At 44.3% G+C, this 17692-nt stretch overlaps 1 protein-coding gene across 12 annotated transcripts in view; it reads left to right on the top strand.

The window, feature by feature from the left end:
- Window positions 1-17692, top strand: part of Cadps (calcium dependent secretion activator) — a 452771-nt gene that overhangs the window by 183368 nt on the left and 251711 nt on the right. The gene's annotated exons all lie outside the window — the stretch shown is intronic.

The following is a 17692-nucleotide window of genomic DNA, read 5'->3' as shown; positions in this document are numbered from 1 at the left end:
CATATATGTGCCTATGTGTTTGTAGGGTCTATAAATGCATATGTTTAAATAACAACAATGTAAATTGCCACATGGTGTGGCTCAGGAAAAGAACAAAGGTTGCAAAATCTCTGAGTCAAAATGATTTTATTTCCTTTTAGGATAAGAAAAAAGTCTTATTCTAAGTTGATATTGGTTCTGAAGATTGGGTTGTTTTCACTGATAAATTTTGGTCTTAAAATCTGGTTTCGACTTTTAAAATTACGGTTATGCTTTGTAAATTCACTTCTAAAGAAGATACTTTGCTTTGATATTTCAGGGACGAGTTTTAAAAATTGTTTAGATGTTTAAGAGGATAAAGCATCTACAGTTTATCAGATTTTTTAAGCAATAACTCTTGGGCAGTCTAACAACGAACTTAAAACAGTTTCCCAACCCTTGGGAAAATTAAAAAAAAAATTAATGAGAGTTTTCCTGTTGTCTAAAAAGAAAGAGAGAGTGAGCAAGAGATATTAAAAAAAAATAGCTTGTCTAAAGCAAAAATGTCGGTTAAGCCAAAAAAAGAAAGCTAAAAACCTGAAGGTATATAGGATGTTGCAGAAGGTTAGTAAATGTATTATAAAAAGCCAGAGAGTTAATATGATTTAAAAAAAAAAACTGTATTTAAATATGTTATAATTCATTTAAAAGGCTGGTGATTCTTCATTGCAAAATATTTTTATGCCCTTTTAAGGGAAAAAAAATTCTGGCTAATAGGTTTGGTATGGCTAAAATAATTCATACAGTTTAAAAGTGTTCTGTACTGTTCTGTTATGCAGTTGGTTCTAAAACTTATTTGATCACTATGTTAAAACTTTTGGTTGTGGGAGATTATGGATGCTCCACAGTGTTTGCTGTGTCATCAACAGCACCTAATGGCTATGTTTGGTATTGTCAGTCACAGTCTGTGCTAACACATGGCTAGCCGCCATGATGGTTCAGGGATAGAGAGCACATGAAGCTGTAGTTTTGCTGCCATATTTGTTTAGGGCTTCCAGCTGAGTTCAGTTACACATGGCCAGGCGCCATGCTGGTCCGGAGATAAAGAGGGTGGAGCCATGAGTTTACCACCATTTTGTTTAGGTCTCTCAGTTATGTTCAGTCCTCTAATTAGTGTTAAGTGCAAAGCTTTTTCTGTTCAATTTTAATACAAAGTGGTAGGATCAGCAAGATTTACTGGCCCCTCTATAAACTGTATCTGATTAAAAGGTTTACTTTAATTTTAGTTCAGAAAGACAGACCTAAAGCTATGCTAACGACTGCAGTTGGTTAAAATGTTGAGCTCTACCTAGTGTCTTTGTATAGGGCTTTTTTTAAGGTTAAGCCTAAAATGGGTAACTATAAAGTTTGCCTATTCGTCTTAAAATATATAGTCCTAAAACATACATGTCAAAAATATGCTGAAACTAGATTAAATAGCATTCTATTTTATAGGACACAGTTTAAAACAGATGATAAAAACAGAGTAACTCAGATATGCTGGCTCTCAAGCTTATCAGAGATCTGATGAATATGGCATTTTAACATATATAAGTTTATTGTGGCAAAAAATTCCACCAGTTATCTGCAAAGTACTCATTCAAGAAAACTGGAGACAAATGAGATGCCACATTCTCACACACATCCCAGGTTCCATCGGTGGTTTTCTGGAAGGGAAAGTTTGAGGAAGCACTGCAGAGAACACTGAGGAAAGCAACAGTGATCTCTCCCTTGGCTGATAGGGAAGAAAGCATGGCAGACATTCTTCTTTTTATTAGTCCCCCTCAGCTGCTGTACTGTGTTTCTCCTCCTATGTAGCTGGTAAGGAAGGCCACTGGGATGATAAGTGGAGATAACAAGGACAAGCTGGCTTCCTCATAATGGCCCCAGGTGGGTATGTACTTTCCAGTAAGGTTTGTGCCTCCACCTCCTGAGCATCCGGAAGAGACTAGCTGGACACACTGTTGCAGAAGTTGCCCTGGGGCAATGAGACTTTGATCTTTGCAGCTTTGTCCATGGGGGAAAAAGGCACGCAAAGCTGGGGAGATAGTGCCCACCACACACACATGAGGAAATGATTCGATTCCTAACAACTACATAATAAGCCAGTTACAGGGGTGTACACTTGCAGTCTGGGGTCGGGGAGGATAGGACACAAGAACCTCTGGGTCTCACTGGCCAGATTTCCTAGCCTAGCCGAATTGGTCAGCCTCAGGTCAGTGAGATACCTGTCATAAGAATCTAGATGGATGGCCCCTGAGGTTGCCATTGGTGCGTGTAAACACACACAAACACACACACAAGCACACACCACACATTCACACACACGCATGTACACTATGCTTCCATTAGTTTTTAAATCAATTTTAGAAAGGAAACACTAATGTCTGAGTACTCAAAATCTCCTCCTTGCTCTCACTACAAAGATGCCAGGTTCAGGGAAGAGAGAGTGACTTGACCTAAGAGGTTCTGCTATAAAATGAGCTGGCAAGCTTTCCTCTCAACAAGGTTTGTGTGGCTTCTCATCCAGTGAAGGAATCCTCGGAAACAGATGTTAGAATCTAGCATTCATCTTTATCTGTGCTTGTGAAATAGAGGCACTGACAAAAAAAAAGGTCAGCTAAAAACTAAAATTGGAATTTGAAATAGGACAGTAATAAATTTCCTTTATTAAGAATGAGTTGGTTTTTGAGCCTTTAAAACAAACTCAGTAATGAAGTAGGTTGATTATGCACCTGGGCCTCCTGCTCTGGCCCTGGTTTTACCCAACTCCCCACTCCCCTTTCTGCCTCTCTTGTTCTAATTTGGTCCAGGCCATTGTATCAAGCTTTTCAGGCAGGGGTGGGTTGGTGTTGTGTGGACATCATTTTTTTCCTCTGAACCACAGCTTAGGGGCCTTGACTGTCACTGCACTTGGTCAGAGTATGTGGAATGGAGGCTACAGGAAAGTGCTCCTTGTCAGCCTGCCATGCTTTCTCCTGGAAGGAAGGAGCTGGCCAAAGAGACATGCATGTGACCTAGTAGGCTGGTCTGCTCAGAGCTCTCCCAGCAAGGCACTGTTTTGCATCCCTGTGTCTTCCGCATTTCAGAGAACTAACTCCAGGTCTCTCAGACCCCACTCTAGATTATTCTTGCCTGCCTGCTGCATTCTTGAACAAATTCCGTAGCTTTCAATATTTCCATTCTTGTCTCTGTCTGGCCTCCAATTATTTCAGATCTCAGCCCAGCTGGTGATAGTGGAACGGATTTAATAGCTGGAGGATTAACGCAGTGAAGTTAAGCCTTTCTGTCAGTCTACAACTTGCTCTTTGCCACCATAAGCAAATGTCATCAGGGCAATGGACCTCTCGCTTCTGTGAGGTCAGCTTCTGCAGCTGGGCCTCTCAGTGCTACACTACTGACATTTTTGGACAGGCTAATGCCTGTTGTAAGGCTCTGGCCTGGGAATTATAGTATGTTGAACAGGATTCTTGGCCTTTCTCACAGATACTGTATTAGCACTTTGTCCCTCAACTAAACATTTCTCCGGACTTCCATGTAACCTCTGAACAAGGGGATAGAGGATTGTACCCCATGCCCTATCAAGTGAAAACTATTGACATATGGAAATTGTAAATTTCTTTGACAAAAATTCCACTCTTCATTAGTATCAAATCCAAACTGTGAACTGAGAAGTGCTTGCCATACAAGCCTGACTTCCCAGAACTACACTGAAGAAGAAAAAAAAAAAAAAAAAAAGATCCAGGTGTTTACAGTTCAGGCTCGAGGAGGGAAAACTGCAGATCCAGCACCCTGGTCTACTTTGTGAACTCCAGGCCAGTGGGAAGCCCTGTCTCGATAGATAGATAGATACATACATACATACATACATACATACATACACACATACATACACACATACACACATACATACCTAGATAAATAAATAAATGACTCCAAAGGCTATTTATTCTCTGGCCTCTATCCACATTGTATAGGCACACATATGCATATATACATGCATACAAATTTAAGGCTTTTTTTAAATAGGAAAGGTGGGCAGGAAGATTGAGTAGCAAAACATGTTGCGCTCTTATGATTGTGACAACTACTGCCACGGCTTTCGTTGACGCCTGCCTCTGCTCTCCTGCAATCCTGCTCTTCTGATAAGAACCTGAAATTTTCCATGGGATTTAAGCATTCCTAAGCATTTTCAGAGGGAGGTAGCTCCAAACCATGCCATTCTCCAGTGCTGGCCAGTGAAAAATGCTATTGACTTAGAAATTAATTATTTATAACAGGGAAGCTTATTAATGTTTTAGAAGTTTTTCCTCTTGGGTGCATGCCTGACTCCCTATAGGGAGCCTAAGACCCTTCCAGCCATTCTACATCAAAGCCAGAGGCTGTCACCCAGGGTGTTATCTTGTTCTGTGCAGGCTGGCTGACTCTAAATTTTTTAATCAGGCATTTTCCAACTCAACTTAATATGTCAGGCTATGGAGACAGAATCCATTAGACACCGGACAAAACCAGCAAGGAGTTTGTGTCATGATTTGATATCTCTATGGCAGCATTTTCCAGTAAAAAAAAAAAATTACAGGCATACATATTCTGGAGATAGATGAGCAAAATGTCTGCAAGATTCAAACAGTAGGAAACACCATCAACAAAAAGAAAGACTCCTGAATGCTCCTTTCAGCTTTTGGAACAATTTGCATATCAAGTTAGGTATCTCGATTTCTTCCATCACCCTTGTATGTTAGCAGATAAAATCAATAGGTAACTATCTCAATTATCCATAGTTACTGTGCTTGATAATAATGAGCATTACGTTTAATGATAAGAGCAGTGAGGAAGAGCCAGGAGATGGCTCACTCAGGAAAGTGCTTGGTGGGTAAACATGAAGACCTGAGTTTGGACAGCTAACTCCCTTGCACGCTCCTGCAAACCTAGTCATAGGAAGATAGAAACACTAAAATCCCTAGAGCTTGCTGGCCAGCTGGTCTTTTCTAGTTGGTGACCTTCAGCTTCAGTGAGAGCCCCTGACTCAAGAGATAAGATGGAAAGAGACAGATAGGGTAAAACAAGCAGTGTTTACCTCTGGCTTGTACACACAGTCACATATATGTGCATTCACATAGGAGCACATATACACAGATGCACACACAGAGAGAGACAGGCAGGCAGGCAGGCAGAAAAGAAAGTGATGCAGCGAGGCAGGAAGGCAGTGAGAAAAGAAGCACTGAGGGTAATTTGTCAATTAAATAAAAGCATATGAACCAGATTAGAGTAGTGAGAGTTTCTTGTTATATTGAGGCTATCCAGCAAATGCAGATATCTTGGTGTATCTTAGCCAGGCGCTGAGCTGTACACATGAAAATCATTTTGGAATTGGGCTTGCTTCATGCTAAAAGCCTTTCTCAATAACATGCCCCAGCATGCTTCAAGGCATAATTCTGAAAGTCATGCATGAAAGGGTACTGCATGAAAGGGTAGGGCATTGACCTTGTGTGTGTGTGTTTGGAATAGCTTTTTAAAAACACGATTGCAGATCTGAATTTGCTTTCCTTGCACAGGTGAAATCTTTTTTGTGGTGATAGTTAATGGGGCTCATGAACACTGTTCTTTTCCAAATATTACAGCGTGGTGGGGGAGAGGAAGAGGAAGAATTTGCTACAATTATTGCAAAGCCTGGTCTCTAAAAGACTTTAAAGAAGCATTCTCCTAGATAATGAAATTCAACGAAGCATTGACAAAGAGCTGTCTAATGCTGAACTGGTTTTATACAGAAGCAGTCTGGGGTCTTCATTATAAATGAAATGTCGAGGGATGAGAAACCATCTGTTTTACTGGTGGTCAGTCGCTCAGGCGTTTCTCAGCCTGGACAGTTACATATCCATTAGGAAGAAATAAGATCGCAAGACCCTAGGGCCACCTTGATTTGAACTTCCACAGCACCAGATGTGCACAGTTCAGTCAATACTGTTTTAAATTATACTTGATTAAATTACTGCTTGTCACAGATGTCTCTCTCAGAAGAGACCACTATTCTCTTCAGATTCCCTCCTCTAAGCCCAGGTCCTACTTGCCTTTCATGACAGAAGTTTGAATACCATGCTTACTTGATACCATGCTTACTTGAGTTTGTTTGACTTGACATAAAATAGTATGCACAGGGCAGGTAGAGGATCGGATCTAGAAATTCTATGATACACAAAATAGAGTCTGTATCTTAAAATACTTTAGCTTGTGACTATTTTAACAACTGATTTTCTTGTAGAAGAGACCTTAATGTTTATGAAATAATGCACAAGTTTCCTTACATTGTCTAGCTTCTTTTTTTTTTTTTTTTTTTTTTTTTTGCTTTCTTTATTAAATCTTTTTTTTTTCAATGCAGTTTATTCAGGAACCTTGAACAATCATCTGACCCTGGGTAAAGCCAGCCCACTTTAAATAGCCTCTGGGTAGCCAACCCAGGCGTGCCACGTGGGCAAGGCAGATAGGTCCACATACATGGAAGCAAGCCAGATCCTCAGCCTTAGCCAAATGTGGAATTGTTCGTGACAGAGAGCACTCACCATCGGGAAGGTGGAAGGCAGAAACCAGCTCCATCTTTAAGGCACAGCACTCCGCAGCTCTCTACAGTTCCCCCTTTTGGTTTTAGACGCATCAGGCAAGAGTAGAGGTCTGATCTCTGATATTAGAAATAAATTGGGACTTTGTACCGATGTTCATTCAGGTGTCATCCACCCAAAGAGCATCAGACCCGTCTGATACCTTTTTCTCAGAGGCGGGACCTGGGGCATCAACCCGCATGCAATCAGACATGCTCTTCTCTGGGTCCAAAGCGGCTGACCCTGAGTGCAGTGCTTAGCCTCGCATCCTGAGCGTAACATTTTAGCTTTTTATGGTATGCAACCATGTCTAGCTTCTTTTTTAATTAAAATTTTATTGTTTATATTAATTAGTTTATTCAGTTTGTATCCCAGCTGTAGACAACTCCCTCATTCCCTCCCAATCCCACCCTCCTTCCCTCATCTCCTCCCATGCCCCTCTCCAAGCCCACTGATAGGGGAGGTCCTCCTCCCCTTCCATCTGACCCTAACTTATCAAGTCTCATCAGAACTGGCTGCATTGGCTTAGTAAGGCTGCCCCCACATCAGTGGGAGGAGATAAAAGAGCCAGCCATTGAGTTAATGTCAGAGACAGTCCCTATTCCCCTTACTAGGGTACCCACTTGGATACAGAGCTGCCATGAGCTACATCTGAGCAGGGGTTCTAGGCTATCTCCATGCATGGTCCTTGGTTGGAGTATCAGTCTCAGAAAGGACCCCTGTGCTCTGATATATTGGTTCTGTTGTTCTTCTTGTGGAGCTCCTGTCCTCTCTAGGTCTTATTTCCCCATTCTTGATAAGAGTCCCTGCACTCTGCCCAAAGTTTGGTTATGAGTATCAGCATCTGCTTTGATACCCTGCTGGGTAGAGTCCTTCACAGGGTCTCTGTGGTGGGTACCTGTCCTGTTTCCTGTTTTCTCTTTCTTCCAATGTCCATCCCATTTATCTTTCTGAGTGAAGATTGATCCTCTTACTCAGGGTCCTCCTTCTTGCTTAGCTTCTTTAGGTGTACAGATTTTAGTGTGTTTATCCTATATTATATGTCTAGTATCCACTTATAAGTGAGTATATACCATGTGTGTCTTTCTGCTTCTGGGATACCTCACTCAGGATGATCTTTTCTAGATCCCACCATTTGCCTGCAAATTTCATGATTTCCTTGTTTTTACTTGCTTCTGTAAAGCAAAGGACACTGTCATCAGAACAAAACTACAGCCTACAGACTGGGAAAGGATCTTCACCAACCCAATATCTGACAGAGGGCTAGTATCCAGAATATATAAAGAACTAAAGTTAAAAAGCAATCCAATTTAAAAAAATGGGGTACAGAGCTAAACAGAGACTTCTCTGCAGAGGGATATAAAATGGCAGAGAAACACTCATCAGGGAGATACAAATCAAAACAACCCTGAGATTTCACCTTACACCCATCAGAATGGCTAAGTTCAAAAACTCAAGTGGCAATACATGCTGAAGAGGATGTGGAGAAAGGTTCCTCTCCATTGCTGGTGGGAATGTAAACTTGTACAACCACTTTAGAAATCAATCTGGTGCTTTCTCAGACAATTAGGAATAGTGCTACCTCAAGATCCAGCTATACCACTCCTAGGCATATATCCAAAATATGCTTAAGTACGCAACAAGGACATTTGCTCAACCATGTTCATAGCAGCTTTATTTGTAATAGCCAGAACCTGGAATCAACCCAGATACCCCTCAACAGAGGAATGGATACAGAAATTGTGGAACATTTACGTATTGTCTAGCTTCTTTTGCAGTAAGGTCAAGGTCACATGATGGTTCTCTATCAAGTCAGTTCTATAGTCTCTGTGTCCCTGTTTTCCTGAACCTAGAAGCCACATGCTCACATAATCAAGGCATAAAATGATGTGCCCCCACCTACCCCATCCGTGTGTGATTATGTTTGAGAGAGCGGCCTGAAAGCAAGAAGTGGAAAGGTGGAAGAAGCAAGAAATGAGCCTTTATGTCAAACCACTAAGAATTCAGGTTGAAATCCCAGAGGAATAAATTATCCACTGCCTGTTAGATCATTTTGCTCTTACTTTACTCTCTCAGTATGTACTTATGTCTTCAGTGAGGGCCCTCATTACTGTTACTTATGACTGATATGGGATTATTGACCTTGGCTTCATTAGAAATACAAAATCTTTCAACTGGTTGAATGTGATGACTTATTCTGACAAACAGGAACAGTCACCTGGGTCAGAATAGATGTGTTCCTTGTGACTCTGATGTCACACTACATGGTCATCAGCAAGTGTTTAACAAATGCTGATAATCCACTTGGGAGTTTCAGTCATTAGAAGAGAGCTTAGAACCTTGCTTTTTCATATTACCTCCTCTTCCTTTACCCAGATACTTTAAAATACATATGTGATGTTTATGTTTGTGAAGGTACATGTATACACATGTGTGAATGTGGAGGCCAGAGAGCAACCTTAGGTATTATCCGCAGAAATACTATCCACGTCCTTGGAGACGGTATCTTTGGTATTTACCAATTAACTCTAAACTGGCTTGGCAGGAAGCGCCAAGGATCCCCCTGTCCAATGACACCCCCACTCAGCTTTGGGATTACAGGCATGCACTACCATATTTAGCTTTTATAAGGGTGGGTTTTTGAAGATTGAATGTAGATCCTTATGCTTCAAGGCAAGGGCCTTACCATCTGAGCCAGGCCTCTAGCCCCAGAGTTGTACAAGAATCAATAAGAGGTATATCTGTTTGCTTAGGTATGAATTTGATACCAGGAACCGATTGGTATCAAAACTAGCTTGTTGTAACCAACGTGAAATCCATATGCTACATATTTGATTTTGAACCACAGTGACACTGTGGGAGACACACACAGGGCAAGCTACCTATGGCTTAGTGGTAGAGTTCTTGCCTATCACATGCCTGGTTTGATCCTCATCTCTACAATGGTGGCCTGGCAAAGCAGCCCTGCCAGGAGGAAGTGATTGAAATGCATACAAGAGAGTCATTGTCAGAGATAGCCCCCGTTCCTCTTACTAGGAATCCACATGAAGACCGAGCTGTCCATTTGATACATATGTGTAAGAGGGCTAGGTCCAGTCTATACACGGTCCTTGATTGGTGTCTCCATTTCTGTTTCTTTAATAGTCAAAAAGGATATCAATTTTCTTACTTACTCAGCTCTCACCATACCCTAAACAATGCAAGTGTACAGTGAGTGTGCTTTGGGGGGCAGTATACGGGAAGGGGTAGTGTTTTTAAGATAGGGTGTCATTGACCTGTACCTCACTATGTATCCCAGGCTGGCCTCAGACTTATTAGGATCTCCCTGCCCATCAGGGAGTACATCTCAAGTACTAGAATTACAGCTATGAATCACTGCACCTCGCTTTGGCAAGGTTTTGATAATAAGTGGAGTGGGAGCATTCCCAATCGGCTGCAGTGGAACCAGGCTCACACCTCTGCCCTCACACCAGTTGAGTCAGTCAGCCTCTGCCTCTCTGCCTAACAAAACTTTAATTTAATACAACAAAGATGTATGTGCTTAGTCCTGCATTCTAGGTTCCCAGATGTTTTGAGATGTCCGCCACCTCATATTCAGTGCTTAGGCTCACAGCATATTAACCTGTGACAAAAATCCTACAAAGATGTTATTCTCCTCTTCTTAGTTTCCACTGCAGAAACATCTGCAGCTGCCTACCATAATTGTATCGGTCACTGGGGTTTTTCACAGTGAACAGGAGAGACAGTGTATTTTCTTTTAGTCACTTATACAAGAAAACACAAGAAACAAACCAGACAAAGGTGATGAATGAGGAAGGGTATGATGTCAGGGAGCCCAGAGAAAATTACCTTGGCCATGGGTAGAGGTATAAGTGAACAATTTGGTGTGAGCTAGACAAAGATGGCAGCCGAGGGGAAAGCAGACTCACCAGCCAGGGGTCAAGACAGAGCATGGTATGTTTGAAAACCTGAAAGTACAGAGCGACCTGAGCCTGGAGAGCAGGCCAGAGGGTGTGGACTGAGGCTGGAAAGCTCTGCCAGAGCCAGATGCTGACGGCTCCCTAAGCTTTGATGAGTATCTCACTCCATTGTCCTGGAGAATGGAAAATTACTAGAGAGTGTGGGGCCAGAGCAAATGTGTGTCACAGAAACTGGAGCACACTGCTGTGCAGAGGCTGTGCTTCTTGGTGCCACACCATGAGCTGTGACAGGCCAGACTCTTGAGGTTATCCCAAGATGCACTGACTCCACACCCCAGGGCATAGGCCTGGGTCCTCTGAGCAGCTTCCATGGATTATGGAGCCGTGATGAGGCACCTGTGGGTAGAACTCCTGGTCTGTTCAGCACATGGAGTCACTTAGAGGGTTAAAAATAAACAAAGTGCCGGTGCTTTCACCCTGATTCAAGATGTCTGCCATGGTCTTGGTGCAGCCTGACCATCAGGACTGCTTTTTGTCTCTCTTAGGATCCTAATATACAACCAGTATAGAGAGCTGCTACACAGAGGGACGAAAGAGAGAATGATGCGGTGGCATTGTGGACCAAGGTAGAGAGCCTAGATGGCAAGAGTTCCCAGAGAGGTTTAAGAAGGGCTGCAGAGACCAAAACAGGAGCGTCCAGGACTCTTCCCTGGGTCCTCTCTTCACAACGTGCTGAGTTCACTCTCTGCAACTAGGCATAGAATGCTGCAGCCCACCGCGGTGGGCCATGCCCACTCTCTTCTTTGAGTGACGTCAGCTCTCCTTGTGCTATCAGGATAATACCACATCAGGATAGGAAATGTCTCCTAGCCCTATCTGTGATAATCACTAAGGTGATCCATTGAGCAAAGCAAGAAGGGAAGGGCAGAGAATGGAGGAAGGAGAAGAAGGAGAGAGGGAAAGAAAAGGAGAGGGAGAAGGGAGGAACAGAGGGGGGGAGAGAGGGAGTGGTATCTTCTATGCTAAATTAAAACCAGTCCCTGGCCTAAGTGCTACTGTATCACAGCTGTGACTATGATGTGCTCATCATATCCAGGCCATCGTGCTGAGTGCTTTCAGAGTACTATTGTCCATCATTCTTGCAACAAGCCTTGTGCTGTTGGCATTGGTACTTTTAGGACTCCTACTCTGAGAAATAGGTTTAAATAGGCAGCTCAGTCAGTAGCCTGGTGCTGCAGAGCTATTGGTGCTAGAGCAGGGCTTTTAGGGCAGATCTAACTGTTTACATTTAAGCCCCATTTAACTTAAATCCCTGCAGCTGCTGATAGGGGTAGGAAACCTAGAGCGTACTTTATGCCTTTGATGCTGGGCTCGTGACACTTCTAAAACTACATGGTTGCTATAATCAAGGAGGGCTTCTTGAAGAAAGATGAGAAGAGAAACAGCAGCTTGAAATGCAAGAGAAGGAGGACTCGTAAGCATTGGGTGAAATGAGGGTCTCTGAGGAGGCAGCAAATAAAAACAGAAATTTCCCCAATATAACTCTGGTAAAACCCTGCCCTCTCAGAGAACCTCATTTGGAGTTCTGAGATTATATTTACCACATCGCTGGAAGCCAGCAAAGACCATAATTGGTAATTCAAAGGAAGGGAGGTGGGATTCTTATTGGCTGGCAATAGCCAGGAGGTAAACACTGCATTTTACAACCAAAGAGAACTGTGATTTTAAAATGAAAACGTTGACCTTCACAAGGTCTTCTCCTCAAGAGAAAATCAGCTGTGGTAAAGAAAGGCGTGATGGTGTGGTTTTAACTCTCCTGCCTGGTGGCATCTCCTTGGGTAAATTTTATGAAACTGGGGTGTCATTGAATATTCAGGGGACATCTAGCTCCGTGGTTTCCCCAAGAAGAGTGGAGGCCTTTGCACGGGCTTGAGGAGGAGTCAAGATTCTCCCTTCAGTGACAGCAGTTGAGAAACGTGTATGTAGAGTGATCAGCCCCTCCGTTGGCATAGAGGCGCTGCAGCATGTGGACGTGGGCAGCCCCACGTGTGGATGTGGGTGCCCCACTGTGTGGAATAAACAGTTGGCACTCTCCTACTTGTACTGGTCCTCAGACCTTGTTACTTTGGAGCTGCAGTCACAGAAGCTCAGAGGGGTCAAGCATCCTGGGCCTGGTCACACCGGGCTGCAGTGTGCCGGGAAGGCAGCAGGCGGGGGCCTGCTTTCCACCGCTGGTCTCTGGATCGGCATCTATGCTGTCTTTTCTAAGGAGTGGTTCTGGAACTACAGACAACTACCTAACCATCTACAGGTTGATTTCTTACCTAAAGGGCAAAATCCTGATCTCTCACATTTTGTATTGTTGGAATGAGAATGTGTGCGTGCGAGTGTGCATGCGTGAGTGCGTGTATGCGTGTATGCGTGCACGCATGCCTGCCTGCCTGTCTGCATATGTTGCATGTGTGTGCTGTGGAGGCCAGAGGATTAGACTTCTACCTCAGTCACTTTCTGCCTTACTCTCTATAGACAGGGTCTCCACTTCAGAAGGGCTCCCTGACCAACAAGCTGCCAGAATACATGTGTCTTTGTCACCCAAGGCTTACAGGTCTCTGTAAGTTACTGCTTACCCAGGATTACAGGCACCAGCGGCCATGTCCAGCTCTTTACATTGAATACTGGATATTTGATCTCAGATCCTCATGCTTGGATATCAAGTGCTCTTAACCACTGAGCCAGTTCCTCAGCATCCCCAAACCCTGGCTGAGAATGTTGTAAGGGAGAATGTGTGTTCACTGCGAGGCCAAGTCCTGGCTAAGTAGATTCAGAAAACGTGACCGCCAAGCACTGTGCTCTTTACCTTACATCTACCATCTCATTTAACCTCTGGTCATCCTGGGGTGGCTTTTACCATCTTTATTCTAATTTTAGAGTTAAAGGAGTTGAAAAAAATAAAAGCTAGGACTCAGCAAGGCCAAAAATTTGCCCGAGGTCATTCAACTGAAGAGAAACTTGGAGGATATGAACACGGAGACAGGAGACCAGGAGACCAGCTGACCACATTCTCCAGCCTTGGTATTATGGGAGACAAACAGATGGGCAAAAGGCATTAGAAGGATGTAATGTGCTAATATGGTTGCAACTCAGACCTCAGTATGGTCTTAAGGCGGCAGCTGGAGTGCAGCATCTCCTGGTTCAGAGCTGGGTCACAGCTGTAACTTCCCAGCATGCAGTGTGCCCGGGAGGCATCAGGCAAGGAGGCAGCTTGTCTGTGAAGGAGGATGGAAAGCATGGAAGAAAAGGAGGGCCCTGTCCACCGAGAGCTGTGGTTTGGTTTGAGAGGCAGTAGTCTTTGCAGCTACTGCTGCAGCTCTCAGCAGCTGCGTTCTCAGACACCAGTCTCTGGGAAGCTAGCAGGCAAGCTGAAAAGTAGAGAAAGAACTAAATGAGCAGACTGAGCTACCCTCAGGCTAGCAGGAAGCTATACCCTTCTGCTTACGAGGGTTCTGCCTCCATCCTTTCAAGCCCAGCATTGAGGATGTGTTATCAGAACTGGGGTTGCATTGTAGGCCAGCAAAGTGCACCCGTCCCTTAATTCTGCAGTTAGCACTTCCTGGAACACAGTCTTTGGGCAGCAAGACATGATAAACAAGCGATTTACAGACAAGGGCTGTGCCTCCAGCTTCCTTAGTACTGATGAGTGGCTTTGCGCAAGATGCTTGTGCTGTCTGGGTCACAGTTAGTTAACTCAGACCTGTCATTGGCAGGTCACTGGTTCTCTCCACAATCCAGGGACAGAGAGACCAGTCGAGTCCACATAGAAGCAGAACCACACCCACCCATGATCTCCTGAGTTTACCAGTTGGCTCTCAAATGCTCCCATGAGTGTGAGGAAAGTTACAGTGTGATAAGTCCTCAGCAAGGAGAGATGCATGTTGCTAAAAGAGAAGTCTGGGGAAACTAGAGACCTATTTGACACACAGCTGAAGGATGAAGTGATAAGGTTTCTCTGTCAGGGAAGACTGCTTCCTAGCATGTGTGTGCAAAGACAGGGTATGCTAAGTGAGGAGCAGGTCAGCTCTTTGCAGCCACAGCCCCAGCAGATCATACTGGGAGTACGGCACTGAGGAAACCACCCAGAGAGACCACACACATAACTGAGGTCATTACTTCAGCTCTAAAGCTAGGGACATAGCTCAGTTGGTAGAGTGCTTGCCCAGCAAGTACAAAGCTCTGGTTCCACCCCTTGCAGCATATAAACCAGGCATGTTTGCACAACAGAAGAGTCAGACGTCTAAGGTCATCTTTGACAACATATTGACTCCGAGGCCATACAAGAGACACTAGACTTTGTCTCAAAAATAGAATGAAATAACTAAACCTTGTTCCAGCCTCAGCTCTGGGTCACTTTCATTTTACTCCTGAGGCGAACATTGTCTCAGTTCCCTGAGGCTGAGAAGCATGGATGTTTTCTCACAAGGCACAGCAGCTACTTGTTTAATGCACAGCGTCCTCACCTTTTTCTGTTTACATTTCCTGCACATTTGAATCACACCATTACTTGCTTCACTGAAGGCTGCCTGTTGACAGGATGACTTGCCAGGTCACTGTCACCTGTGAACAACAAAGATTTCAGGCATGCCCAAAGAAACTGTAGCCAGGATGTCTCCTGTGGGGAAAATGCTCAAGGCCAGTCCTCCTAGGGGCCCTAAGGGTACAGAAAAAGTTCCTAGCTAAGGTCTCTTGATGAGATCTTCATCCCTCCATCCTTCTGGAGATCAGTCAGGGCATTCCTTGGCAAGATTTTTGTTTTGGTTTGATTTGATTTTTGTTGTTGTTGTTGTTTTAATAAATAGATGCATTGGGTCTGAAGAAATGGCTCCAGTGGTTAAGAATGCTTACTGATCTTGCAGCAGATCTGAGCTTGGTTCCCCCACCCACACTGGGCTTCTCACAGCCCCTTGTAACTCCAACTCCAAGATTATCTGATGCCCTTTTGTGCTGCAAGCACTTGCACATATGTGGCTTTCTCCTTTTCTGTCATTGTATGTCTCTCTCCTTCCCTCTCTCTTTCTCTCTCTCTCTCTCTCTCTCTCTCTCACACACACACACACACACACACACACACACACACACACTCAAATCTTCCTTTAAAAGACACAGATGGATCTGGATAGTGAAATTGCTTTCCCTCTCTCAACCTTCTTTAAAGATTCCCTCCACAGATGTGAGAAATGAAGCACACGGAATTGCCTAGAAAAGCAATGTGCTCTTGGGCATGCAAATGTGTTAACACGCAGTTGGGTCCAGGAAGGAGGTAGAGGGGCAGGGTTTCCAGACTTAATGTGACTGTGGCCTAGAGCTGGAGGACCTGCAAATTAATGTCTCCCAAGCAGAGCTCTGAGGAATGCCAATACAGGCCCTTCAGAGAATCCTGGGACATAAGGACATAGAGACTTCCTCAGAAGGATGGAATTGAACAGGGGTGTGACTTTGGCCTCTGGTCCAACAGTTAAAATAAAGGCATAAGAACTGACTTCCAGTGAGTGCCCACTCTAAAGTAGGGTGACCCTAGAAACTACCTTCTCAGCTGTGGGAACTACCACACAGCAGCATCGTAGCCTGGAACACATGAGATCTAACTTAACCCTCTTACCATGCCAGGAAAGACACTATCCCAGCACCACAGCTAAGAACATCTGCTCAGGCAGCTTGCACTCATGGCTTGGGCACGCCCGTGTGCAGTGACATGGTTTGGGGCTCAGGTCTTCATCCTTTGGAAGCAGAGCCTGGAGAAATACTTGCTCTTGCCTGAGGGATGAGTTAGAACAGAAGCTTGCCTGACCTCTGCAAGTAGGCAGATGATTTGTCTAATTAGGTAAAGAGCTTTCATGCTTCTGTACATTTAGAAGCCTAATGAGCTGCCAATATGAAAGGTTTGCCCTGGGCTCAGCTCTGCAGTAGAGCTCTCCCTTCCTCAGCGGAAAAGACCAGCACAGTAAACAGAACCCCGTTTCCATGGAAGCGCGCACTCTCCGGCTTTTCCTTCTCAGTACTTAAAAAAGTAATTATTTGATTTCTCTTTATATTTTTGGATATCATGCAGCGGTTAAGCATGGCCTTCTCCATCATGCCAGGCTATTCTGCGGAGCCTCGGTTACGTTTCCCTTTTTATATGCTTTTAGATCATTAGTTGTCTGACAGCAGGGTTCACCTTCCGGTCACTGCCATTAATTAAAGTCCAGCAGAGCAAAGGGACTTGACCCCAGAGAAAGTGTGAGACTGAGAGGTTAGTGAACATATCAGTGGTGGGAGTCTCAGGTCAGGATGGTACCCACAGATAGATGGAGACCCCACATTCTTAGCAGGGAGGCATGCCATCCCATCCAGTGCCTTCTTGTCTGACCCTTTGCCGCCCCTTGGTGGCTCTTATCAGAAATGCAGCTGACATGGACCTCATTAACAATAGCACAGATGTAGGTCTGAGGTTGGAGCTCTGGGTCCCAGTACCGAAGCGGTAATCAGTGGGAAAGACCTAGAAGGGTCTGGAGCTCCACAAGGAGAACAACAGAAACAAAAAATCTGGGCCTAGGTGTCTTCTCTGAGACTGATACTCCAACCAAGGATCATTCGTGGAGATAATCTAGAACCCCTGCACAGAGGTAGCCCGTGGCAGCTCAGTCTCCAAATGGGCTCCCTCGTAAGGGAGCAGGGGCTGTCTCTGACATGAATTCAGTGGCTGGCTCTCTTACCATCTCACCCTGAGAGGGGAGCAGTCTTACCAGGCCACAGAGGAAGACTATGAAAAACAGTCCTGATAAGACCTGAAAGGTTAGGGTCAGATGGTGAGGGAAGAGGTCCTCAACTATTAGTGGACTGGGGAAGGGGCATAGGAGGAGATAAGGAAGAAAGGGAGGATGGGATTGGGAGGGGATGAGGGAGGGGCTACAGTGGAATACAAAGTGAATAAATTGTAATAAATAAAAAAATTATGTAAAAAAAAAAAAATAGCACAGATGGCCTCAGCCACCATTTCCTGAAGGTTTGCTGCCTGCCAAACACTTTCAACCTGTTGTTAGTTAGCAGCCCTAGGGAGAATTACCCTGAATACTCAGATGAGGGGACCCAAAGTACAGAGAAGGCACACAACTTGCCCAAGGTCACATGGCTGCTAAGGGCAGAGCC

The sequence above is a fragment of the Meriones unguiculatus genome, chromosome 9 (assembly GCF_030254825.1).
Source record: "Meriones unguiculatus strain TT.TT164.6M chromosome 9, Bangor_MerUng_6.1, whole genome shotgun sequence".
NCBI lineage: Eukaryota > Metazoa > Chordata > Mammalia > Rodentia > Muridae > Meriones > Meriones unguiculatus.
This window is presented reverse-complemented; position numbering and strand designations above follow the sequence as displayed.